Below are 25,264 nucleotides of genomic sequence, written 5' to 3'. Positions count from 1 at the left end.
TTCTTTTTTAAAGAAAATTTAGAATCCACAGTTTTCAGACTTTGTTAAAAGATATTTGCCTTCTAATGACAATCTGTGGACACATTAGACTGAAGGAAAAATAATCCACTCTCCATTGATAGGACTAACCCCCTGGTTAGCACAACTCTTTTTACAAGGTAATTTCCATTCCAAATAACAAAAGCCAGAAACAAGTCTTGCCACATTATGTCAACATGTACATCCCAAGCGAACATCAGGATGTGATAAATCAGTACTTTTTAATGTAGTTTTCTTCATTGTAGTCCATACCCCTTGACTTTCCTCATTACTAAAGCATGTGCGATATGCTGTTTTGCTTGGTAAGGGGACCATGTGCAGTTGGGAAGCCATCAACATACCTCCAAATACCAGTTTTAAAACTGGTGGAGTCTTATTCCATAAAGTAGCAACACAGCCATGTATTTGAAAATTGCCTGATATAAAACAGATTCCTTTTTGGCTCCTTTGTAAGTGCAAATGCTAGAAGAAAATACAGGTATGTAAGAACGGAACCTCATTTCGCTCTGGCTCAAAGCAGTTTATTTAAGTAATCTGTAAGTAATCTTACAGATACCTAATTTTTAAAAGGCTCTAGAAAAATTATCACTTGCTTATTATCGCAAATCAATATTCCAGAATTATGTGTTGATTAGCAATGGGGGGCTGGGGGATATGAGAAAGACTGGAAAGTAAAACAACTGAGCTCATGGTGTTCATATACCTGATCAATAGCAGGATGTAAGACCCTAGACTTGAACAGAAAGAAACTTTCTTTTAAATAGTTCACAATATACTGAGAGGGAGTCTCAGTCACTGTAAGAAGGCACTAGGTTTGAAGAGATCTGGTTTTGCTCTTAGCTCACACACTGTCCTACCACATGGGCTTCATCAAAATATCCATTTTTCACTGACTCCCTTCCCATCATTTGCAAGTTCTGATTGCTTAAATTGAAAGACCTCGGGGAAAAAAACAAAACCAAATAAACAGTTTCTTATTCTTGTATTCACTATATTCCAAACTAAATTTATAGTAGCTAAAATAATGCAGATAATAATAATGTTATATTTAAATTTCTATTGATCATGTGACTGAAGTGTTGTGTATAATGCATTCATACAGAGGAACTGAGCTATGATTGTCTGAGAAAAAAACCTTTTTATAGAGAGCTAGAGCAAAAAGAGACATGTGAGAGGTATAGTGACTCTGAAAGCTTCTGTGTTGAACTTTTCTTTCATGTTTTCCATTTATCAGACATACCAGAACTGCAGGGGTTAGGTTTGTTTTGGGGCTACACTGCCACAGAGGTTTTCCAGGTTGCACAGACATAGGTGGTCTTGGCTTCTCATTAAGAGCAAAAAGAAATAGATGTGCTGCACTTCTTATGCATGAGTATCACCTTCTGACCCTCCAAAGTTAGATTTTAGTTCACAGAAATCCACTAGGAGTTCACTAGCTACATAATCTTCAATTCCTAATTCAGGGTTTCCTGATTTACAGAATGCCCCTCTGTTTTTAACAGTAATTTGCAAATACAATTAACAGCATCACACAGACAGCATGGGGAAGTACTTTTTCAGCCCACTTAGCTCTTCTCCTTCCCATCCACAGGAAAACCATGCCTGGTACCTATGTCAGATAACTATATCAAATTAATTCTGAAATTCTGAAAACACCTTGCTTTCTCACCTTTTATATCTGAGAAAGAAAAGCCATAGACTGAAATTTGCTAAAGCTGTGTTGTAAGAAAAGAGAATGGCTATATTTATTTCATGTGCATAATCTATTTACCCATCCTTACCACTTAGCTCAGTCTATTTTTCCAGCTCCTCCCTCTCTGCCTGGCTCTGTTTTCACCTGAAGAGCTCCTTGGTCAAAAGCACTGATTCTTGCAAATTCCAGGCCCATATCCATATTGGCATCTGAGGAAGGCCAAGCTCTATTTGCCCTTCTTCATTCATAGCCATTGCTTCAAAGGGCAAACGACACAATCCACCCATTTGCTCAGTAACCCTGCTATCCTCTTACTAAAATGCTTTTCAGTTCACAGCTTCCTCTCAAACATGCTGCAGAGGTGGTGTGCATGTAAAGTGGGAATGGAAATTCGGAGACGTGTGGTGATGAAAGGACTGTGGTAAAGCAGCGTGCTCTTCCACAAAACAGCACAATCACAAACCATAGGACATTTTATAAAATGGCAGTGGCTGTTTATCTTGGCTAGAAAGACATAAGGGTTTGGGTTTTTTTCCCTAGCTATACAAAATTAATACTAATCATCAGAAGGTGACATCAAACAGTCAAATTAATAGGACTTTCTACACAGATATGAAGAACAGACACTGTCTTTTAAAATGTATGTTCAAGCAAAGAGAAGATGGGTTATTTTACTAACATTCTCATGCAGGTTCTTGTCCTTTTAAAATATTTTTATTATTACTAATTACTTATGTTCTAAGTAAAGGGGAAAACAATGGTTTCTCTGTTCATTCTTAGACCATTTCACACTGCCAGAGTATACATGAGCAAGCTTGTATTTCTTCAGCCAAGCAAGTACAAGCCAGAGTCCTGACGATATTTAAGGTGCAAGAGTGCAGATTTGACCAGTTCTACACAGTTTTGAAGGTTCTGAGTAAGAAATTTGTCCTACAACATTTGACCTCTCATTATTTATACATTTCACATAGTCCTAGTAACAGATTCATATTCTTCAATATATTTTCCAGTAGACTAATAAAGCTTGATTTAAAGGTGCTTAGATTTCTCCCAGGAGATCTACAAACTTTTTAGATCAAAATTTCATTTGGCTAAAGTGAGAGTGGAAATTCCATTCTGAAACTAGACAGGCATCTTTGAAATAGAGAAAATTGAAATTAGGGAAGAAAAAGCTACAAGGTTTGTACATCCCTCTCCTTGTGCCAGCTGTGTTCTTGAAGGCTGGTCCTTGCTCTCAGTCCCTCAGTGACTTTCTGTGGAATGCAAGCTCTGCTTTGGTCCCTGCAAAGCACTTTCTGGTAAGGCTGATGTCTGTCTGTTCCTTGCTGCTCACTGCAGTCTTTTTAGTCTCTGTGTGAGACTAAGCTGCTCTTGCTGTTGCCTTTTCCTCACGTAGCTCCCACAGTAGACACCACCTTCCTCCAGACAGCCCACCTGTTCAGATCTTGTTAAGTTCAAGTAAACCCTCTCAAACCCAAGACAGAGCAGCAAATACTCTGCCTTAAAGCAGGTCAAGAGTTTCCATCACTTCTTTTGGAGGCAGGTGACAGTGATCTCTGTCCAAACAGGCAGTTTGTGAGCCAGATCCCCAGCTATGTGGCTTCCATGTCAGTGCAGGCTTGCACCTGGCTCACTTGGAGTCAGGCAATGCTCATTCATGTCGGTCTGCAAAAGATCATGGAGATACACTCAAAAATAAACACTAGGCATGTCAGCAGAGAGCTTTCTCAAGTTTCACTTGTATGCATGCGTGCATGTTAGGACAGCCTTTAGTCACTACTGCTAAATTATTACCTGTATTTACCACTTTTTTTTATGATTTTGTTACCACTTAGAAATAAGTCTAGGTCTCATTGTGCCAGACACTGCATGAACATAATTGATGAGAAAGTCTGTGTCCCTAAAAGCTTTTAGTCTGAAGGATAAGACATAAATGCTAAATGAAAAACATAAAATCAACTGGATGAACTTGGGGGAAAACACGTTCAAAAAACCAAATCCACAGTTTAATATATTCTGCATCGCAGTCACATTTTTTTCCATCTGTTTCTGACTTATAACAGCCCAAGAGGTACCGCTTCCCTGATACTGCATTATTTAGTAAAATGTTATGTTAAAAAAAAATAATGTTGCCTCTCTATGGGGCACTAGTGGAATGAGTATGAGTGAATACAGTTCTTTAGAGGTTTTGGTCTTCTAATTACTTCCAAAGGGAGATAAATGCAGTAAGCATCAAAGTGATTGTTCACTGTCCCGTATTGTCAATAAAATTGGTCGTTCTAACAGGCAAGTCAAAGAAACCAAGTACATCTCAGTGCCACACCCTTTCTGTGTGTAATTCCACCAAAGTCAAGAGTTGTGCAGGACTGGATTTAGCCATAAGAGGTTGCAAATGAAAATTTCACTCAGGAAAAAGATGTAAATAAACAAAAGCAAAATATAGAAGAGAGAGGTTTCTTTTTCATTTGACTTTTCAGAGGGAGTAGCTTCCCTAGTGACCATTACCCATGATGGAGCCCGGCTTCCCTGGGAATGGCTGAACACCTGCCTGCCAATCGGAAGCAGTGAATTAATTCCTTGTTTTGCTTTGCTTGCATGTGTGGCTTTTGCTTTACCTATTCAGCTGTCTTTATCTCAACACACGAGTGTTTTCACTTTTAGTCTTCTGATCCTCTCCCCATCCCACTGTGGGGAGAGCGAGCGAGTGGCTGTGTGGGGCTTAGTTGCCGTCTGGGGTTAAAGCACAACATCAAGATAATTTTCTATCTGAGATAAATCTTAGATTTTAGGCTTATATCCTTAGGGTGTAATATAGGGACTTTATTTGCATCTTGTTTAGCTTCATAAGCAATATTTAAAGAGTCATCTGTATTTATCAAACTGATTCTTCATTGATTTTTGCTTCTGCCATGTAGTTTACTGATTTATTTCTTCTACTGAAAATTGTTTGTCAGCTGTTCAATTTGACCAGCTGACTTTTCAAAAACACAATTAGGAAGCAAGCACTTCATTGTGGGTTATGGATGTGAGAACTTCTGGCAGAGGCAGAGTCACACACATCTGGGGCAACTGCTGTTTGCTAGGTAAGCCTGTGTCCATGGCCAGTTGCGCTGTGCCCCAGGTTGCTGCAGCTGAACTTCTCCCCTTGCCTCAGCCGGGCCATGTAAAGGCAGTCTGAGCTCCTCCATCTTACGTTGCAATCCATTACATAATAGTTATAGTGTATTGCACTGTGTTTAGGCACACTAATTTATCTACATCTATGAGGACTAGGTTACTTTGTTGTCCTTTCATAGGTAACAGGAAAAATGTAATTCCCTCTAGTAATTAATTTGAAAGCTAACATAAGCTTTCTGGCTGCATTTTGAAGTGCCTTCACTTTTACTTGTCTTTTTCTCTGATATGATCAATAGTTTTCTATTCGCCAGTCAGGCCATCTCCTACTTGGCTGTTAATTTAAAAATTTCCTGAAATAGACTTTTTCACCTTCTGTTTTCTATTTAACACATTCCAAGCCTGACTTCTCAGGTAATACGAAAGACAGTTTCTTTCTCATCACAAGAAAAAGAAAAAATTCTAGCTAGTTTCAAAATTATTTTCAAAGGATGGAAGTGGGTTGCAGTATTTTGAGTGGCTTGCTTTCTTTTTGTCAGTTGATTTGTGGGGTTTTTTTTGTTTGGTTGGGTTATTGGTTTTGGGTTTGTTTGTTTGTTTTTTTCTCTTCTGGAAGCCCCCAAACTGATTAAGACTCAAGCTGCTTCGACAAATTAATTTTGAAAGATTACTTTGAAGTCTTACATTTCCTTAGTACTCTTTAACCGAGAACATATCGAATAGCATAAGCTACACTGACAGGAGAGATATGAAGAAATAATGCTCTTTGCTTCATCTAGTTTATTTTTGCTTTTCAATATAGGCATACAGAAGACACTAAATTTGTAATATTACATGTAGTTCATAAATAATCAGAGTCTTTGGGACTAAGATTTTGCTTTTGCTACCAGAAAAACTGGACACAAATTATAGGGTAAATAACTATCAGAAAATCTTATACTTATATTATCACAGTATAACTTTATAATTCATAAATACATTCTTTCAATATTCATACTATACTTGATATTTTAAACTACTACTTCCTTTTTCAGTCATACTCAACTGTCACAAGACTATTCTTAGACTCAAAATCTATACAAAATCAAAGATAAAAACTTTGGTTTTTTTGCTAAAGAACAGCTATAACAAGAAATGTTTGTTAGTATTTTATGAGAAAAGACATAATGGATGTAAAAGGAATAGAAGGAAAGGAAAAGTACAAACTATAAAAGGGAGCTAAAGCACTAAGAGAAGAAAATAATGATACAAGAATAAACTTGCCTGTAATTTCTTCTCACTTGGCTTACATTTTTGAGGCAGACAGACTGATTTTATGTTCATTGTTCAAAATACAATGATTTATACATCTCAGATAATGGTCTCAATAGAAAATAACATTATCATGTACCATTTTGCACATTGAATACTTATTTACAATTCAATATAGACCTTAAAGTTTTGAGTGGTTCACTAATCTTAAAAGATCTTAAGTAGAGGTTCACATTTAAGCATACAATTAAATTCCAGTTCCTGCTTTGTTTGACATATGCTACTATTGTGTCTTTATTTTTTAGTAGATTTTGTTGTGTTACTAAATATCTTTTATTTCATTGGTAAAATATGTAAGTACCCATCCATTAGTTTTCCATATGTCCATTTTAATGAGGAATAAAGGAAACTACATTATTAATAGACAATTCATTGAGAAATGGTCAACATTTGCATTTATACTTCTGCTGTATATTTTTGTGCTATATGCTTGTATGGAACTTGTTTACTGTTATAGTTCAGAAGTCATTTATGTCTATAAAATATGTTATACTTTAAAGACCAAAAAAAGGAGAAAAGGAAGTTACACTGTTTACCCAAACTGTAAGTAAAGGGAAGTCTGATGAGTTGTTTTAAATATTTTACATTTCCATTCAAGGCAAAGAAAAGTGGAATTTTTTTTTTATATTAAATTGTTTTATAGAACCTTAATGGACTCTTTATTTCTGCTATCATAATTCTTTTTAAATTATATGGCACTTGCATACAGTAAATAATGTCCCTTTCACTGCAATATATACTAAAGCAAATTACAACAATACCTTATTGTGAAGCAAAGTTAACAGCTGTAACTGGTAGCAATATATTAGCCTTTTGCCATCTTATAGCTGATAAAATATTAATTATTATGTCTGTAACAGAGAATTGAAGTTGCTGAGCTACCACACTTACTAGGCATTATCAACTACTAAATGTTTCATCAAAAATGATGTAGCAAATCAGTGCTATTATATGTGGGTGTTTTGGTTTTTTTTTTAGTCATCACAAATCTACATGTCAATACTGCCCTTGGCTAGGAGCATCCTTGCTTGTCCCAAGGAAGCCAAGAAGTTCCACACTTGGATATGCAACCAACCCACAGCACATTGCCAGTTAACCCTAAACCATGGGTATAGGTGCATTGCAGGGGTCAGTAGGGCAGAGTAATTTAAACTGCTCAGCTGCTTTCGAATTACCACAAAATGCAATCTAACATATTACAGAAAACTGAAATTGATGGTGGTTTACCCCAATACAACAGGCTGTAAACTGCTGTGGTGAGCAGTCCCAGCAGCTGGCTGGAAACCGACAGGAGCAGGGAGAGGCAGGTCAGGCTCGAAGTCTTTGATGCAGGAGATGAAAACCAGAAGCTGGAAGGATGGCTGTGACTGCCAGGCTCCTCTGGGGAGCTATGTTTCCTGGGTTCTTTCACCCTTCACCAGGTACCCACTTTTGGCTGCTGTTGGAGGGCAGGTACTGAAATAAGTGACCTATTGGTCCATATGGCTTTTCTTAAGCTTCTGTTACCTTCTCTTTCAAATATGACTAGCAATAACAATTCAGGAATGTCCAAAGTACTTTGAAAAAATGAGGAGCACAGTGTAATTACCCATACTGAAAGGCCAGGTTTGTTAGCAGCATGAGGCCAACACAACGAAAGAACCTGCAGATTCTCAGGTCTCTCTGCTAGCCTGGGCTGCTTTGCACTCTTATTGTGCGGTATAGAGATACCTTTTTTATTATTTAAAAAAAAAAAAAAAAACACAAACCACTTTTCAACCTAATTATAGTTTGTGTGTATTTATTTTGCTTCTTTTTCTTCATTTGTTTGGTTTTATTATCATTATTTTGGGAGTGTCTTTATGTCGGGTTTTGGGATTGTCCTCCTCTGCTATTGACTTGAAATGCAGCCACAAGGCTTGGGCACTGCAATAATGCATCTATTCCCACTAAGTACTGCAAACATAGAGTTAATGTTAAGCTTGATTCTTATGAACTGAAAAATGTAGGGAGTGTTTCTGTGACCTGAAGACCTTGATGTTTTAATTACAGTCCTTCTAATTATTATTCTCATTCTGACCATAACATGGGTCACATGCCTCCCTGATCAGTCGCTGTTTCTTTAAGATTTGATATTCAGCCTCTGCTAGCTCCACTCTGCTTCTCTGCATGCTGTCATTTCTGCATACTAACTTATGTAGTGCCAGTGATTTTCATACACTGATTAAATGAATTAGTTATTGAGTGGAGACATCATTTTATCCTGTTACAGTTCACTTTACTCAAGCCTGCAACCTGTCCAAGATGAAGAAAGGCTGCTGTGTTCAGTGAACCATGCAGATGGTGCACATGGTGGTCTCTGAAAATATATTCAAGTACAACTGAATCTTTAACCTCCTTTTCAATCATTAAATACCTTTCAGATTAAGGTAGTAAGCTGCTGGGTTTTTTGAATTATTCTTGTGACAGCCTCATTTTCTAAAAGTGACCAGGCTTCTGCAATCCTAGTATTTTAGTAGTTTATTTTAAAGGATTCTGATTATTAAAAAGTGATGAGCAATTATCCTGTAAAATCAGGTCCCTCTGAAAATTTGAATCCATCTGTATTATTTTATTTTAATAGCTTCACATCTTGAGAAGTCATGGGAAAAATCATCATTCCTTGGCAAGCAATGTGCAGTAACCATCCTTTTGCAAAGAGAAGCTTAGGCATGCATAATTTATCTCCTTCCTATCTGTTACATGTGCCTTTTTCCCACATTGAGTCCCACAATAACTGTAGAGATCACTATACTGCAGATAGCTGGATAGATCCTTTTAAGGGCTATAGTTGCTTATTTTATAATAAACAGTTTGACCCTATAGGGGTTTTTTTAGAGATGTACCTGATATTTGATTATTGTAAAATCACTAATTTTGGCACAGCTACCTTTCTTTTCTAGTTCATTTCTCTGATTAATCCTAAAGTATTCAGAAGAAGATATGTCCCTTGACAACCTACATATAATGCATGTGCATATGACTTTGTTCTTAACTTGAACTTCCTAAAAAGAAAATTGTCCATACCTATAGATTTATATTAGTTGGTATTGATATATCGTCCTTCGCAGAAAGCCAGCATTTCAGCCGTACTGAATGGCTAGTACACATATGATTTTGTTTTGCAATACATTACTCATTTTATAAAGAAAACTGAAACTGAGCTATTTTAAAGCCATCTTTTTTTTAAATAAAACAAAACAAAGCAAAACCCTTTTATTGAATTAAAAGTGGTTCCCACTTTTAGAAAAAGCAGCAATGCACAAATTCAAATCTCTATTTACTGTATCTATATTGACATTCTGAACAAATGTTCTAAGCATTCTATTTCTCTCTTCTCAGTTCATAATCTTCCAGTCCTTTAAAAAACAAGTCCCTTCTCTGTAAAATCCAGAATAATCACATGCATATTAAATATGATTTCAAAATGGTTTTTAATTGTGGTCATTCATGATACTAAAATATTGAAGTGAACATTAAGTTTTCTGTATTACATAGAAGACATCATTTGAAATTATACAGAGGAAAGGATTGGAGGCCCAGGTTCATCACAATGCCCCAACTACTTATTACTATAAGCAATGTAGTAATAAGATCTGATAGGAAAGAGATGGCATGTAGTAGTGAATACAGTCTTTGATCTCCCTTTCATTCTCTTCTCGTAGTTATTAGATGAAGGTAAAACATATAAAGCATTTCAGGTATGAACTACTTTGATATAACACATATTTTTTTAAAGAAATGTCAGAAAAAATATTGAAATATTATTTTTGTTCAAGAGCTGTGATGTGTGCACACATGAAATTGAGTAATCCAGCAAATATTTTGTTTCATATTTTTCAATAATTTAGGTTATATTTTAAATTTTCAAAATACTCTATTTTCATGTTTGCATTATAAACGTTCCTAATGATTGCAGCTGAAATCCAAACTCTCTTTAGTTAGGCTCTGTCAATATGTATGCCATAGCAAGAGACAGTCCCAGGCATAAGCAGCATATATTATAACTAGATAAATGACAAACAAATAATTTTTGTCCCATTTTTGCATATAAAAGACTAAGACTTACAGAAAATTTAAGTCTTGCCCAAAATCACATATAATTTTTCCAGCTTTTCTGCTACAGTGTGTGCTGAAAGGACAAAAAAAGCCAAAACACATACATTAAAGTACAAAATTAATTGCATTTTTTTTGGCTGGGTTTTTAGTTTTCAAACATTTGTTGTTTTTATTAGTTTTGTAATTAAAATAATTCTGTATATGGGACTATAAACAGTCCTGGTTCATAACTGTTTGGATTGATATGCAGAAAAATTACACATATATATACAAAGTATATTATGCTTGAATATGTTTTTAACATCTTTAATATTGACATAAATATGTCAATGTGTTGTATTTAATTTCAAATTTGTTTTCAGTTTTCACACAAGCACGTTTCAGGACGTGACTTGTAACTACCCCCTTCCTGTTGTAAAAAACTTGACTCTAACAGAACTTCCACAAGTATTTTCCTCCATTGTAAAGCTAAGCAGATCCTTTTGTGCACCTTCTGCTGAAATAATATATGATCTCAAAATAGAGCTTTTATGCCTGAAAATGGATAATGATGGAGCCTGGTGACAGCTATGGACCCAAAAGGCAAACAACACTGATGGAATGCTTCACATCTGAATTTAGTTGGCTGCAGCACAGACATTTATAGCTGATTTGTTCCTTTGCAACCAAATGAGAGAAACAGTAAATTTTGCAGTCAAGGGACTTGACCTCAGGACAAGGTGAACTGTTTCTGAGATGCCCCAGTTTCTCTCCGTTGATTACAAGGAGGGTATGAATGACTAGATGTGATGTGTCGGATACATCAAGTGAGGTGATTCCTGCTCTTGGTGTCTATTCATGTCACTATTTATCAATCAGAATTATTAAAATACACTATTTTTCAGTCACTGCTCAGTGAGTAATGGTCACTGCATGGGTCACTTAACCACCAATACAAGTGGTGTACATTAGCAGGTGTCTTTAACTCATCCTGATTCCTCAAAGACCACAAGGTCACCTTAGGATTGCTGTGCAACAGCTTTACTACAGCAGTGGCAATAGCCCACCAGGATCAGTGTATTAACTGAAGACTTCAGTCATCTGCCTTAGGCACCATCACTCTATACTAAACTAACATATAAGTGAGGAAAAATTGCATATATCAGTTATATTTCAACTCCAGTTTCCTTAATTTTGCTTCCAACATCCAAACTTCTACTTCCTGCACAAGGTGATTTTAGGGCACCTTCTATCACCAAAAAAGAACTAAGAAATGTTAGAATTTGCATAAGCTTTTTTGTATGGCTGCCATGCCAAAAAGAGGTGAAGACTGACATTCACTGAACGCCATATAAACATAAACTACAAAATAGTTTAAACAATGACATTGAAAATATTGACAAAAAAAACCCCAAAACCACAAAGAAGTACCTGAAGATATGAAATTGGTATCTTCAGGGAGAAAAAATGCTGCAATTTAATCTTTTAAAACTTGTATGACATAGTTCATTTTCAAGGGATGAAATAAACTTAATGATCACTGTGCTGAGGTTGAACAGGCACAAGATTAGGATCTTTTCCTGATTGTTTTAGCTGTCTCAGCATGATCATTTAGACTTTTAACTTCTTTGTCTGTTACAGAAATGACTTCTCTATTTCACACCCTACTCCGGTTCTCACAGACTTTGCCGGTACATAAGTTCATGCAAATGCTTTGCTTGTGGTCTGCATATCACATTTGCTGCATTTCTTCTGAAGCAGAGGTGCTTATGCACCAAGACATTTGTTTCTAATTTAAGAATGCCTTAGCCTGACTAGGACAGATGACATTATAATCCCAGTTTTACCCATAAGATTTTAATTACCTTACACTCTTATATACATATGCCAACTATTGTCAATATTCATATGTAGATGCCATTTTAATTTCATCTTACATAAAATAAAAGTGTGTCTGGGTATTTTGAATGAGAACAGAATAAAATTGTCATCATTCATCCGTGAAATGTTTATTCCTTTGTTATGTCTCCGTGACTCATGCTGAATTGTATATTACCCCTCAATGAGTTCTATGGCAGCCCTTTGGCAACTTGTAGAAAGATGCAATTTAAAGATCCATAAAATGTTTTGAAATATCTGCAGTTCTGATTTTCTTAAAGTTTGTACCAACATGGATGTTGGTTACAAGCTATGAAGTGGAGTGGCCTGGCAAAGAATAGACCAGACTTCACTCTTAGCTCTGTTAATGGGTCTTGTAGTGTTCCCAGGGCTTTGTTCATGCATGTATGTATGCAAGTAGGTACATATAATTTTAAAAACTTCCAGGCTGTTCTGTTTTCCCTCTACATGTTTAAGGCTCACTTGCGTTTTATCTACTTAGCAAGTTGGAATTCACATGCACTTGAGTTTGGTTTGCTTTGGAGAATCCAGAAAATCTAATTAGTTTTTCAAGAGATCCTTTGAACAGAGATTCATGAGACCTCATGCAGATATTTCTTGCAGAAGTTCTTAGAATCACAAAGGAACTTTTCTTGTAGGTGGACCAAGATTTGTAATGAATGCTTGACATACACGAGACTATGCAGTAAACCTGTCATTACAGAGCACACCACTGAGTCACTACAGGGATTTTATTCACTTTTAGTTAAAGTTTGGAAAAGGTATGCTGATGGCTGTTGTTTTAGTGTTTGGGGTTTTGTTTTAATTTTTCATTGCTGGTTTGTAGTCCTTTTCAATATTGCTAGGGGACAGTATTTATATTCTGAAGCAGTCCTGAAAGCAAGTTATTTTCATATCAACAATTCAATATACAGGCATAGCTGGCTGTTTTGCTTCAATATCTATTGTATTTCACTTTGCCATTTTTTCCCTCAGCACCACTTTTTCAAGGGTTTTCAGTTCTTACTCATTTGTCTCTTGGTGCAAGAGTATAATTAAGATAACAGGAATTAGGTTTTTCTAGCACACTCTGGTATGGAAACTAAAAAGTCCAGCCCAGGACAATGTTGTCCTGGCGTGGAGCAATACTGCACAAAGTCCACTTTCCAGAATACTGGGGAACAACAACATGCAGTATGGCAGGCTAGAGGCAGGTTGCAACAGGCAGTTCAGTGATTTCAGAATTTGGTTTAACTTAACCTGAGTTCTTCCTTGCGATCCTGAACTTGTTGAACTGTTTAATTACTGACTCTACAGTGAGATCAGTTGTTCAGTGCCAGCATTTGTCACTGTAGATGCATTTTCTCTGACTTTCTTGCTCTTTCCTTTTAGGAAATACCCTAAATACAGTGTAATATTCATGTGTCACTCATTTTCCATAGCAAATGTCTACTAAGTGACTTTTCCAAAACATTTACACAGATATGTGGTTAATGTGTAGATTAAAGGTACAAAAGATAATTGGGGTTAATTACAATACATTACTGGTGCATGAAGCTACATGTTCAGGAAAATTTGCTTGCCAAAAAATTAAATATTTCTACTGTTATGCATTTCTAAATGAATATAATTTTCAGCATCTTAACATGTCTCCAGCTCTAGACAAGTTGCAGCTATACTTATAACGTAGAAAAATGTAGTACTTTAAAACTAGCTCATCATTATGGCAGAAATTTTATTCCATTGTTTGATTCCTTGAGGTCAAGATGGGAAGAAATTGAGCTTTTTTCATTCCTAAATACTCTGAGTACCTAAAAAAAAAATCTTACAGATAAATTTCTTTTATCACACTTCCTCTTAAAAAAAATTATCTACCCAAATGCTAAAACAATTAAATGCAATCAATAACCTAAACTTCTCATTGTGAACTTAAAAAGTAATCTTCATTTTGTTGAGCTTCCCAACTTATAATATATACATATGCATATATGTATGTATATATATACATATATGTATGTATGTATATATATATGTATGTTTGTATATATATGTGTGTGTGTGTATGTGTGTATATATATATATATATATATATATATAACAATAATGAATATCCAGCTTTCAAGGACAGAAAAATTCTTAATTACACTGACAAGGCATCAGCAATGCCCATTCTGTCACACTCTTTCCTTCTTCCTCTGCTCAGAAACATGATACGAATGGCTTGTATTGTCTTAAGCTATGTTGATGACTCAAGCTGTGGCAGGAAAGAAGTGTGTAGTTATAACTTTTTTTCAGGGACGGCATGTCTTTTACAAAAATCTTAGAATAGGTCTATGAGCAGTCATGATTTAAACAGGTTTTCAGTCTCATAGTTTATTTAATTTGGGAAACTGTTAGAGCAATAGTAGAAAAAGCACGGAGTTTTTTGCTGTAGTGTATGCAGACCTTTGCTGTTACAGTATAGCTGCCATGTCCGTTCCATACATCACTGTATTCTGATGCATTATGCAGGTATAGAATGATAAATTTAAGAACATATGTAGAGTGCTGTCCCAAGGTTGCTTCAGTGAAGCACTATTTACTTCACAGTTTTGGTGGCTGGCCCACTATTGAAGTAGTAGCCTGAGCCACTCATATATACTAGATCAGGAAATATAAACTGTGGAGTTCACTGGAGGCAGAAGTCTTGCTAAGCTGGATGCTGTCTTTTTACCCTAAAGAAACCAATGCTAGTGGTAGGAACCTTTAGCCACTTGGGATCTCATCTGCCAGGAGAAAAGCATGATGGAAGGAATATGGTAACTATATTTACCTTGTAGCTCAAGAGTCAAGAAGTCTAAACCACTTTGTTGGGAAGTGAGAGACCTAGCTTGCAGACCCCATACAACCTAAAAGTGAGTCAAGGTACAGCTTCCACCTGGCAGATAACTCTTTTAATTAGTAGCCCATGAGGTATCTTCAGTATGGATGCTCCAGGGCACTCATCCTGAACTTGATGCAGTGTGCAGCTAGGGAGTCGAGGGTGATGCTCCCCAACTGAGCAACAAGAGCAAGCTTCTCATTCCCAGAGCTTTCAGTCACCATCTGTACAATAAAAAGAAATGGCAAGATGCTTCTGATTATTCTCTCTTGTCATTCCAAGTTGTTCAGTCACTACTGAATGGCTAGCTAACTAACCGGGGAAATAAAAATCTATCACATACTGAAAATCTCCTGAGAAGCAGAATGAATGTCCTGCCGACACTGTGCTCAGCTGCAGCATGGGTACACTGCCAGCAGTACCTCAGCCAGCTAGTTTCAACCCAAGACAAGCCACGCTTGGAGAGGCCTTCCATGGTGTTTTATTTAAGATCATATTGAAATACCTCAGATGATGTTGCAGTCATGTCAAACCTGGCCCATTTAGCACTTTGCAGTAGAAATTATAGAGCTTTATTTTAGAGATGGCTTCCCCAGATTTGGTGGTTCTGTCTATGGCTTTGGTTCAGTTAAGTACACTTAATGTAATTTAGAAGACTCCTATTTTTAAGTATTAATAGTGTAATTTAATGGCAAAGTTGTGTACATCCTTAAATAATATGATGAACTGAACATACATTTACAGGATATGCTGTGAATTATGCTACCAATAATGTTAACAGTATCTCTCTATTTATAGGACATCTGTAATTCAAAAGTGCTTATCACCTCTTTCCATCATTTGGGGTCATAAGACAAACAAAATCTTTGTTCCCTTCTGAGTATTTTGAGCTGAGTATTTATGTCGTACTGGTCCCTCCTCATATTTTTTTCCTTCCTTTTCCCTGCAACACGAGTTAATTGTTCTCAGACAGTATGTCCACAGAAAAATATGATTCCTTAGCAGATTTTTTCAAGTGTTCTCCTGAGGTCATCTTAATAATTCTTCATCTGCAGTGTGGACATTCACATGATGTTCAACATTCCTCTGAGAGACCACGATTTAAGCTCTCTCATTTGTTTCTCTGTGCCCTTTTGAAGTATCTGTCTTGTGCAGTCATACAGGAAGGTTGAACATAAGCGGTATTTTAGTAATCTCAGGAGAATGAATAACATAAAATTCATAGTCTGCAGAACTGCATTTGAAAGATAGAGAACTAAAACTTTTCAATCGGTATCTTACTGTTTAATCTATGGCAACACAACTATTTGTATTTTAAGTAAATGTGGAAACATTTTTTTATATTCATGCTAATCTTCGTAGCTGAACACCATTTTTCTATTTAAGTTCTGCTGATGCACTCATCATTCAGTGGCACAGCTCAGGGAGGGGGACCCAACAGCAGGACACAATTGCGCAGCCTAGGAAAAATCACTGGGGTTATATCCTGATCATAGGAGACGCTTCATACCATGGGAGACAGCCTGCTTCTGCAACTGGTGATTAGTTGCTGTATGAAAAAACATAATGAAGTCGTACCCTAAATAGTAAAATAGAACTCATTTTTTCACCTACTTCACATTGTTTTCACCTCTAATATGCAGACAGTCTTTTTTAATTAAAATTCACACCTTCTAGGATATTTTAAACTGCCTCTTGTAAGAAGAGATTTTCAGCTAGTGAAAATGAAATCCAATTGTATCACAAGATTTCTTCTTAATACCTAGCTAATATAAACTATTTCTGTCAGGTCTCCTTGTACAGCCTGAGAGGCTCAGACATAACCACAAAAATCCCTTTTGGAGACTAATTTATAATCTGGTCTGGTGTGTGCATATGCATCTGTCAAAGGATATTTGTCACCTGATTACAAGTTTTCAAGTACAGACTAAGAGTCAGGTTTTCAGTTCTGCCTTGAAAGATCCAGACATATTTATATGTCAACATTATTTTGCTATATACTTTGTAAATTATGAAGTTAAAAAATACAAGGAAGGCATAAATGTTGTTTTAACATTTGAAGGGAAGGTGATCAAAAATCAAGTGATTACTACTTTGGCAGCAGCAACAGATCTAACTAAACAATCCCACAGCAATTTATGAAACTGAGTTGTCTCAAGGCTTCTCAACAGTGTGGGCAAATTGAATTTCAGTATTTCAGAAATGGAACCAGGATGAGGATGCTTATGCCACGGTAAGGAGAAGTAAAGGAAACATGGAAGGGCAGGAATAGGAATAGGCATGGATATACTGCCCTTGGAAGTATGGGAAAGTTGGACTGGATGACTACAGGGAATCCCCCTTCTCAGCTCCAGCAGGTTTCCTCAGCAATTTCCCATCCCACTTCCTTCTTCCATTGCTGAATGGATCAGTAAAGTAAAAGTAAACAGGTTTGTGCCAATTACAGTAAATGTTGGTTGGGGGTGGGGGGTGGAGGGTGGGGGGTAAGCTCAAATCCCACAGGTTATAATAAGAAAATAAGTTAGGAAATCTACATACCGAAGTATTCCCAGGGAAACAGACTATCTTTTGGTCCTGTCCCACTCCCACTGAACTCAAATAAAATTCCTACTGGCTTCAAGGGAAACAGAACCAGAACCTATTTTATGAGGTGAGTGTGTTGTATTGAATTTTCTTGATTCATTTTCAAATGTAACTTCAAAACTTAGTTCTGCTATTTCAGACTTCAAGGTTCTATAAAGACCTATAAAGTTGATAATAAGGTATTATTGAAAAGATTTGTATACGGAGAACAAGGTAATTTAATGACCATGTAATTTTACTCATATGTTTAGGAGAAAAAAAATGCATTGGTTGTAATTATTAAAAAGACATAGGAAGTATCAGGTTGTTAGTATAGCTGGTGTACAATCAAAGGTTACTCTTTTTTCTCATAGTAACAGGATTAATTAATATCAAACAAAGAATGCCTTCAGAGAACTTTCTAGCCATAGTGCAAGGTTATTTGTATTTTATATGATATGGAGAGACCAGAGTCTCACTGATTTTTACTTTTTTTTCCAGAACCTGGAAAAACCTCAGAAAATCTCCTTCACATACACAGGGCTCTCTGTGAAATAATTTTCTGACAAAAGAGCTGCCTTTGCCTAGCCTTAGCCAAGCTACTGACCTTGGCCTTTCAATGCCAAAGGTTTCATACAACAAAGGAGAACACCAATGCTGAAGCTTATTTTATCTGACAGTTCCCTAACACAAACTGTATCTGAGTAATTATGTTCCAAAATATGAGTGTGGTTTAGTTTTCAGAACTTATTTTGAATTTTTGAAAATTCATGTCTTTTTAAAAGCAAACCGAGGAGCCCTAAGAACTGTGTTTACTGTGAGCAAAGATGAAGATTCTCTGACTCAGAGGAAAGGAAGAGCAGATTATGTACATATATATTCATCTTCTTTTTCTGAAGGCTTTTTTTACCCTCAAGAGAGAGGAATGCAGTGGGTAAGTACATGTGTATCCCTCTTTTTTATGGGGAGGGGAGAGGAGAGTGGAGACAGGAAAGAGATGAGGGAGGGGAGGTAGATGTCTCTTTTTCTCCCCCTTTCTGTTGAAGTAAGCAGTTCTTTTGTCTTCCTTGTCCCTAAAGAAATGTATGCTTTATTATAAAGTGCACAGGCTTACACAAAAATAGCTCATCAGATACCTATAGGTTGCTGCTAGTTTATGCTGAAAGCATCAGTTGATGGAAACACCTGTTTTTCTATCCCAAAACTCAGCTATCAAGTGAGTACACAAGGAGTTTTTTCACTGGGGCCACAGGACTTAAAGCAAACAAGCAAAATCTGATGGAATCTTAGGTTTGCAAAGGACCTAAGTTTAAACTCTCAGTGTTCAAATGAGTTAGAACTCAGGGAAAAAGTGTTCTTTCATGCCCTGGCTATAGGATTTTCTTGAGAATCTCTTTGTCTTTCTTGTTAAAACACTCATAGGCAAGCCTCATTTTTCTTCTATAACTAGAAATAGCAGAAGCAATAATGAATAATAATCTGATCAGGGTCTGCCAGCAAGCCTGGACTGCATGAGCCTTTCATACAGAGATTAGGAGTTATGACTCTTTCCTTTGATCTCTAGTCTTGTCTTTGGCAGTTGAAACATTGCCAAAATGGACCTTCTACACTTCATGTCCACTCTGTGCTCATAAGCTTAGGCTTCTGTGAAACTGTGCTGTAATGAAATCTGTCTCTATCAACAATCATAGGAGATTTTCTTAAGCTGTGAGGCAGGATGCAACATTTTTGAGTTCTGATCCATTTATATAATGACCACAGGTTGAAATTAGAAGTCTCAAGGATTTACCTTTCTCTTGCTTATACAGAATATTAGATTCACCATAAAATGAAACAGAACATAGCAGATACAAATCAAAATTAATACAACAGCAACAAATGAAATGAATGTAGAGAAAACTGGCTCAAAACTTAGTGCTGCTAGAGTTAAAAGCAAAGCATCTAGATATTTTACAATTGAGCTCATTTTGATTAAAATAGTATGAGTGAAAACATATTTTGTGAATCTGTACCTTTGTAGATTATCTTTTTTATTGCAGATGTTTGAAATACGTTTTCTTGGAATGAACAGCTGAACAAAAGAAAAAATCAATTAATTCCAATAGGTTACTATAACCTGAGCAATCAATTGCTATTTTCTGTTATAACTTTTGCTCTATAAATGACCATCTCAAGTATTAAGGTATGCCTTACATACCCATTCTCATCTTTACCAAAGACCACAGTTTTCTCAGCTTTTTTTCTCCTTTTTTTTTTTTTCTTTTACACAATTTTCTACAAGCTTACAAGAACAGAAAGTTGAAAAGAAACAAGTATTTGTACTACTGATAGGGTGGAGTATTAGTTTTAATTTAATTATCACTAATATTTTGCCTGTGTTAAGTCTCCCTGAGTGCTATCAGTCTGGCACTGTTAGTAGTTTATTTTCTTGAACCTGCTTTTGCAAAAAAAAGTACTTTGACACTTTTACTTTACCCTTGTACTGTAAGATGTTTTATATGTTTATTGCTTCAACTCTGAACATAAAAACTCTGATAGCTACAGTGAACTCATTACTCTGGAATAGAGCAAGTGTCCAACAGAGATCTCAAAATTAGGATTTCTTGTAATCTGAGTAGAAAATTCATTAACTGGCTTTTCCTATGGACTTTTATTAAGGAGATAACACATTCATTTGAAAATCTTCATCACTTCCATATGCTTGCCATCTCCAGGCTGCATTACTATAAACCTATATATCTCTGGCTCTAGATGAGAGCAGGGCAGTGTTCCAACTGCAGGGAATGGGACAGCCAGGTCCTCAGTTAGGTGAATCACTACAATCATTTCCCATTCCCTGTTCAAGAAGTTGCATTGCTCAGCTTCCTAAAAAAATCAAGAATGTATAAACACTTTGCCCCCAGCAATGGTATTTCCAGATGTTAAGCACATTTCAGGATTCCAGAATGGAATGAGACCTGGGGGTCTCATTATTTTTTTTTTTTTTTTGGGGGGGGGGGAGGGAGGGAGGGAGTTGTAATGAATAAGAAATTACTTTCTTTCCTCTCCATTTAATAAGCAATAGTTTTAAAGTTATCACTCTTGTCTTGACTATGGGGGACAGGGCTTAAAATTCTGTTCTTTCTGATTCAGATTATAAAGTTACTTCCCCAATTTCTCAGGCTACATAATTTGTTTTGAGAGGGATACCGATCGTAAGATCCTGAAATGTAACAAATACAGGTTCATGTCCTCATTTGAAAACATTAAACCAGCACTTTAACTTGGGACTTCTATTTTGTAATTAAATGCCTCCACTACAAGGCTATGAGCTGTAGGTTATGAGCATTTAATTAGTATTTCTCAGTTGGATCTAGACAGGACCTGGGTACATCAGTAGCTGTACCATCCCCTATGATCCATCAAGACAAGGGGGAAGTACAGTTAACTACAGTAAACACAAAATACTTGCAACTTGGACAAATTCTTCTTCTATAACTGCTCATAAGATGCAGAACTACCACAGCATATTCAAGTAACTAAATTCCTTAAGAAGTCTTTTCTATTATGCTTGAAAGAGTTATACCTTAACATGCGTATTCCAGCTTTTTGCAATCTTGAGGAGCCAAAATCCAGGTTCCTTCAGTAAGCCCAGCTCCTAACATTTGCTGTGCTAACTGGGTTTATCTATGACTATTTACATGCCATTGTGACAGGACCTACAGAAAACCCTACAAGGAGAAAAGAAGTAAATTCCCTAAGCAAAAATCCTAGAAATTTGATTCTGTGAAGGACATTCAACAGTGTCTGAGGGTAAGTCTCAGTTCCTATGGTATTTTAGGTCTTTCACCATACATTTTCCTCTCCCATTAATTTTACTGCTCATTTCCTGCAATTGATATTGGCAATATAAATAAAAAGATGTAGAATGAGGAGTATCTTAGTGAAATAAATACAATTTAGAAAACTGCCATCTCTCCTGCCTTACCTGGAGCCTAAGAAATTTCTTTAACTATTAAACTCACTTGGTTATCAACAGATCATCTTGATAAAGGACATGGAATAACTTCTATAAAATCAAACATGAAAGAACTAAAAAAAGCTGAACTTCTGATAATACAAAGTTCATTGTGGGTGGTTAATTATGGACAGTGGATTTTCTTTCCACATTGTGTTCTTTTTTATTGGAAGTTGAGTGAATTGTAAATACAATAAAGAGAAATAGCTTTCATATGCCCCAGCATGCAGCAGGAATGATTAAAAAGACAGAAATTTAACCCACAGAGTTTCTGTGTTTTGAAGAGAGTAATGATTTTAATCGGTGCTGTTTGTTTGTTTTCCAAATCTGGGGTTATGGCTTAATTCAGAGACTCTGCAACTATTTAACATTTTCCCACATTTGTCTTGAAGTGAAAGAAAGTCCTCTTTCTGCATTTCTTCCCCTTGGATACATATATATGTCCTGTGGAGCTCAGGTAGAGAAAGATTAGATGAGACATTTTAAAAATGTGTGAAATGAGATGACTGTAACAATTCAGTGTGGATGAGTCCTGTAGTCTCCCGGCTATGGGCACACCCATTCTCACCTGTAGTCACATACAGACGCTACCCCATGCTAACATTTCAACCCAGGCATTTTGAAAAGACAGGCGTTAATAATCTAGAGTGTAAAGGGCTATTTTATGATGATTACTAAGTGTGATAAATTGTGATGAGCAGTTCAGCTGATTTGATAAGCACCATTTCTTGAAAAGCAGGATTTTGTGTTCAGAAGATGCTTACATCTCTTGAAATTAGAGTAAATAAAAAATATCCAGTATTCACTCCCCAGAAAAGATTAAATACTTCTAGTTCCTGCATTGTTCTGAAGGTTTGCAGCATTCTGGAATCTATGTTTAGTCTCTTAATTGAAACCCCACAAACCCAGCTACCAGCAGCCCCTAACATCCCCAGTCTGGGGTAGACCCAGTTCTTTCTGCCCTGTGTAAAGAGGACCAGATCTCCTGGGACCCACATACCAGAAGTCACCTGCTGAGAACTCTCTGGGTAGCACTGGATTTGCTGAAAGTTGGTGAACCTGAAGATATTTGAAATAAAACTTTTCAAGTGAGCCAGTACTAATACTAACAAATGAAACATTATTTTTTTAGAAAACCTCTAACCAACTCAAACATCAAAATATGTATTTAGTGATATAATCAGGTTGTTGAGTTTTACTTATGTACTTATGCCTTAAGTGTGGCAAGTAAGAATGCAAATCTGAGAATAGATTTTTTTTGCAATAATACCCATCCTAATTTTCATGGTAGTGACAGAATTTTATTTTAGAACTGGGTCTTGTATTTCTGCCAATGCACAGCATGCTTGACCTGCAATGACCTTGCTATTCCAGTACTAAGCCTCCCCTGAGCAAACTCTGACAGTCATGCAAACTATGGTAATGTGGATGTGTAGCCAGTTAATAGGAAAGTAACATCAAGAAATTAATTTCCACTTGTGACCTGAAGCAATTCTCCAGATAAGATTGCTTAGAGATGTAATCCAGGGTTCCCCAGTTTATAAGACCATGGCCTAATAACTGGTTTTCAGCTGGCTGTAATTTTTAAGTGAAGAGTCCAAAAATATAATTTGCCGATAAAACCAAATCTGAGATACCTTCACAGCATGAATTAATGGGACCAAAGTAGGACAATAAATTTGCATTAGCTGGGTACCCCTTCTTTTAGTGGAAAGTCAGGCATGTGCTTTGATGCAGTTGCTATGCAAGTCTATTGAAGTAACAAAGAAAATACAATTTTATTTTTGAATGGCACTAGTATAGTTCTTGGAAGATCATGTGATCTTAACATCAGCTTAAGCAATTCAAGGAGAGGCTGGAGCTCACCATGTGATGTACAGGGACCAGCTCTCACCCACCGCACCGTTGCCTGTAGCAACAGGGAGGCATGTGATGGCTCTGGTGTGTTACAACCACACAGCAACAACAGTGAGAGCTCGTATTTAGATGAGAGGGGTGGAAGTATTGATTTGGACAGCTGGAGTTTCCCAGTGCATTGCAGTCATAATGCAGATTGATAATTCCGGTGGAAAAGGGGACAGGTATAATGAAAACCCTGTGGGCAGAAAAGCCAATCAGTTTTCTAAGATGAATTTTGAAGAATTATCCATTTAAAAAAAAAAATCAAGCAGGTATGCTTATCTCAGCGTTGAAAACACTAGCTTCGGGGTGTTTTTTTCATCTTTGTCTACTATATCATAATGTAAGAAAAAAGAATGGCCAAGACATTAACAGAGGGTTATCATATATTCAGTAATGAAAATAAAGAATGAAGTAGAATGTATAAAGCTTTAAGAAGAAAAGGTAAGATTTATTCAATTTTCAGAGTCCTTTTACCCCCAGGAACTGAAATAATGATAAAACAAAGCAAGCTGAGAAATTGTGCTCATAGGCTTCAAGTCAATATACCCAGATATTAAATTTGCATTAGCCCACTATGTACCTGCAGCCAGACAGAATGGCATGCTCCTGCCATATCCCAGAAACTCAAAACCATTAATTTTATTTTTCATTCATCTTAATTCCAGTAGATATCTAGAAGCATTATCTGTACAGCAAGTTAAAAGTCTCCAAGTGGAATTGTGTTATATCAGAAAATACTACACAACATATTTTGTCGAGATACGATTTGCACCATAACTACTCAGGGTAGTCCCACAAGCTGGAAATTTTTCCCATGTTGCATATTTCAGTGTTTCAACTTTTTTTTTCTCATAATCAAATTTTTTTAAATTTATTTTTTAAGAATATATTCTGGATAATATATTGACTTCAGTGCTGGTTCAAAATGCTTTTTAGATGTTTGAGTAACTAAAAAGTAATTTTGAAATGTCATTTCATGTAAATCAATTTTTCTTTTTCTAAACAAAAAAATTGTCAAAAAGTCTGCAGAAGTTTAAATCCTTTTCTGCTCATAAACCTGTATTTGCAGCAAAAATTTACTCATTAAGTTACAAAACAGGATAATGTTGTCTTTTTGTCATATCCTTTCTGAAAATGTTTCACAAACATTTTTCACAAAAATACCTAAACCCTACACCTTTGCAGTTGTTATGAGTACATGCTGCAATAATTAGTTATAGGCTGTGTTTGAACAACAACAGCAGCAAAAATGACTCAGATGTCTGGTAAATAAGGAGCTTTAAGTAAAATTCTCCAAAGCATTTGATTGAAGCAGTTTGGGGGTTTGCATTCATCTGAGCCATATTTCTAATAGTAACAGTTTATTTGTTATACTTTAATTATTTAATATTTTCTGAGGAAATGCTTTTTTCAGCAGAAATTTATTTTTGCAAGAATAAAATTACACACAAGTTGTAGAAACCTATGCTGTCAGACCATCACATTGTGCAAGTGTTCAACACCCTAATTCAGTCTGCAACAGGATCTTTCTATTGGATGTAGCAGAGAACATAATGGGACTTAGGCAGATCTGAGATGTCTAAAACAAAAAAATCTCCTCATACTCCCACACAGTGGTGTCTAAACCTGCTAAGATCAGTTGGTTCCTCCCTGTTTGATTTTAAAGTTCTCTAAACTCTTAAAATTTTGTTTCAGTGCATGCCCAGGGCTTCCCCAGCCCCAGGAGGTGCTTATCTCCTGCCTAAGCCTGGTGAAGATCCAGAAACAAGGCATTTCTCTGCCAGGCTCCTCCAGGGTCTGACAAAGGCTGACAGGACCTCACAAAAATGTTGTGGCTGCTTTCTTTCCAGTT

Source organism: Falco biarmicus, chromosome 5, assembly GCF_023638135.1.
Source record: "Falco biarmicus isolate bFalBia1 chromosome 5, bFalBia1.pri, whole genome shotgun sequence".
Classification (NCBI taxonomy): Eukaryota; Metazoa; Chordata; class Aves; order Falconiformes; family Falconidae; genus Falco; species Falco biarmicus.
The sequence above is the reverse complement of the archived record's forward strand: the minus strand, read 5'-3'. Positions refer to the sequence as shown.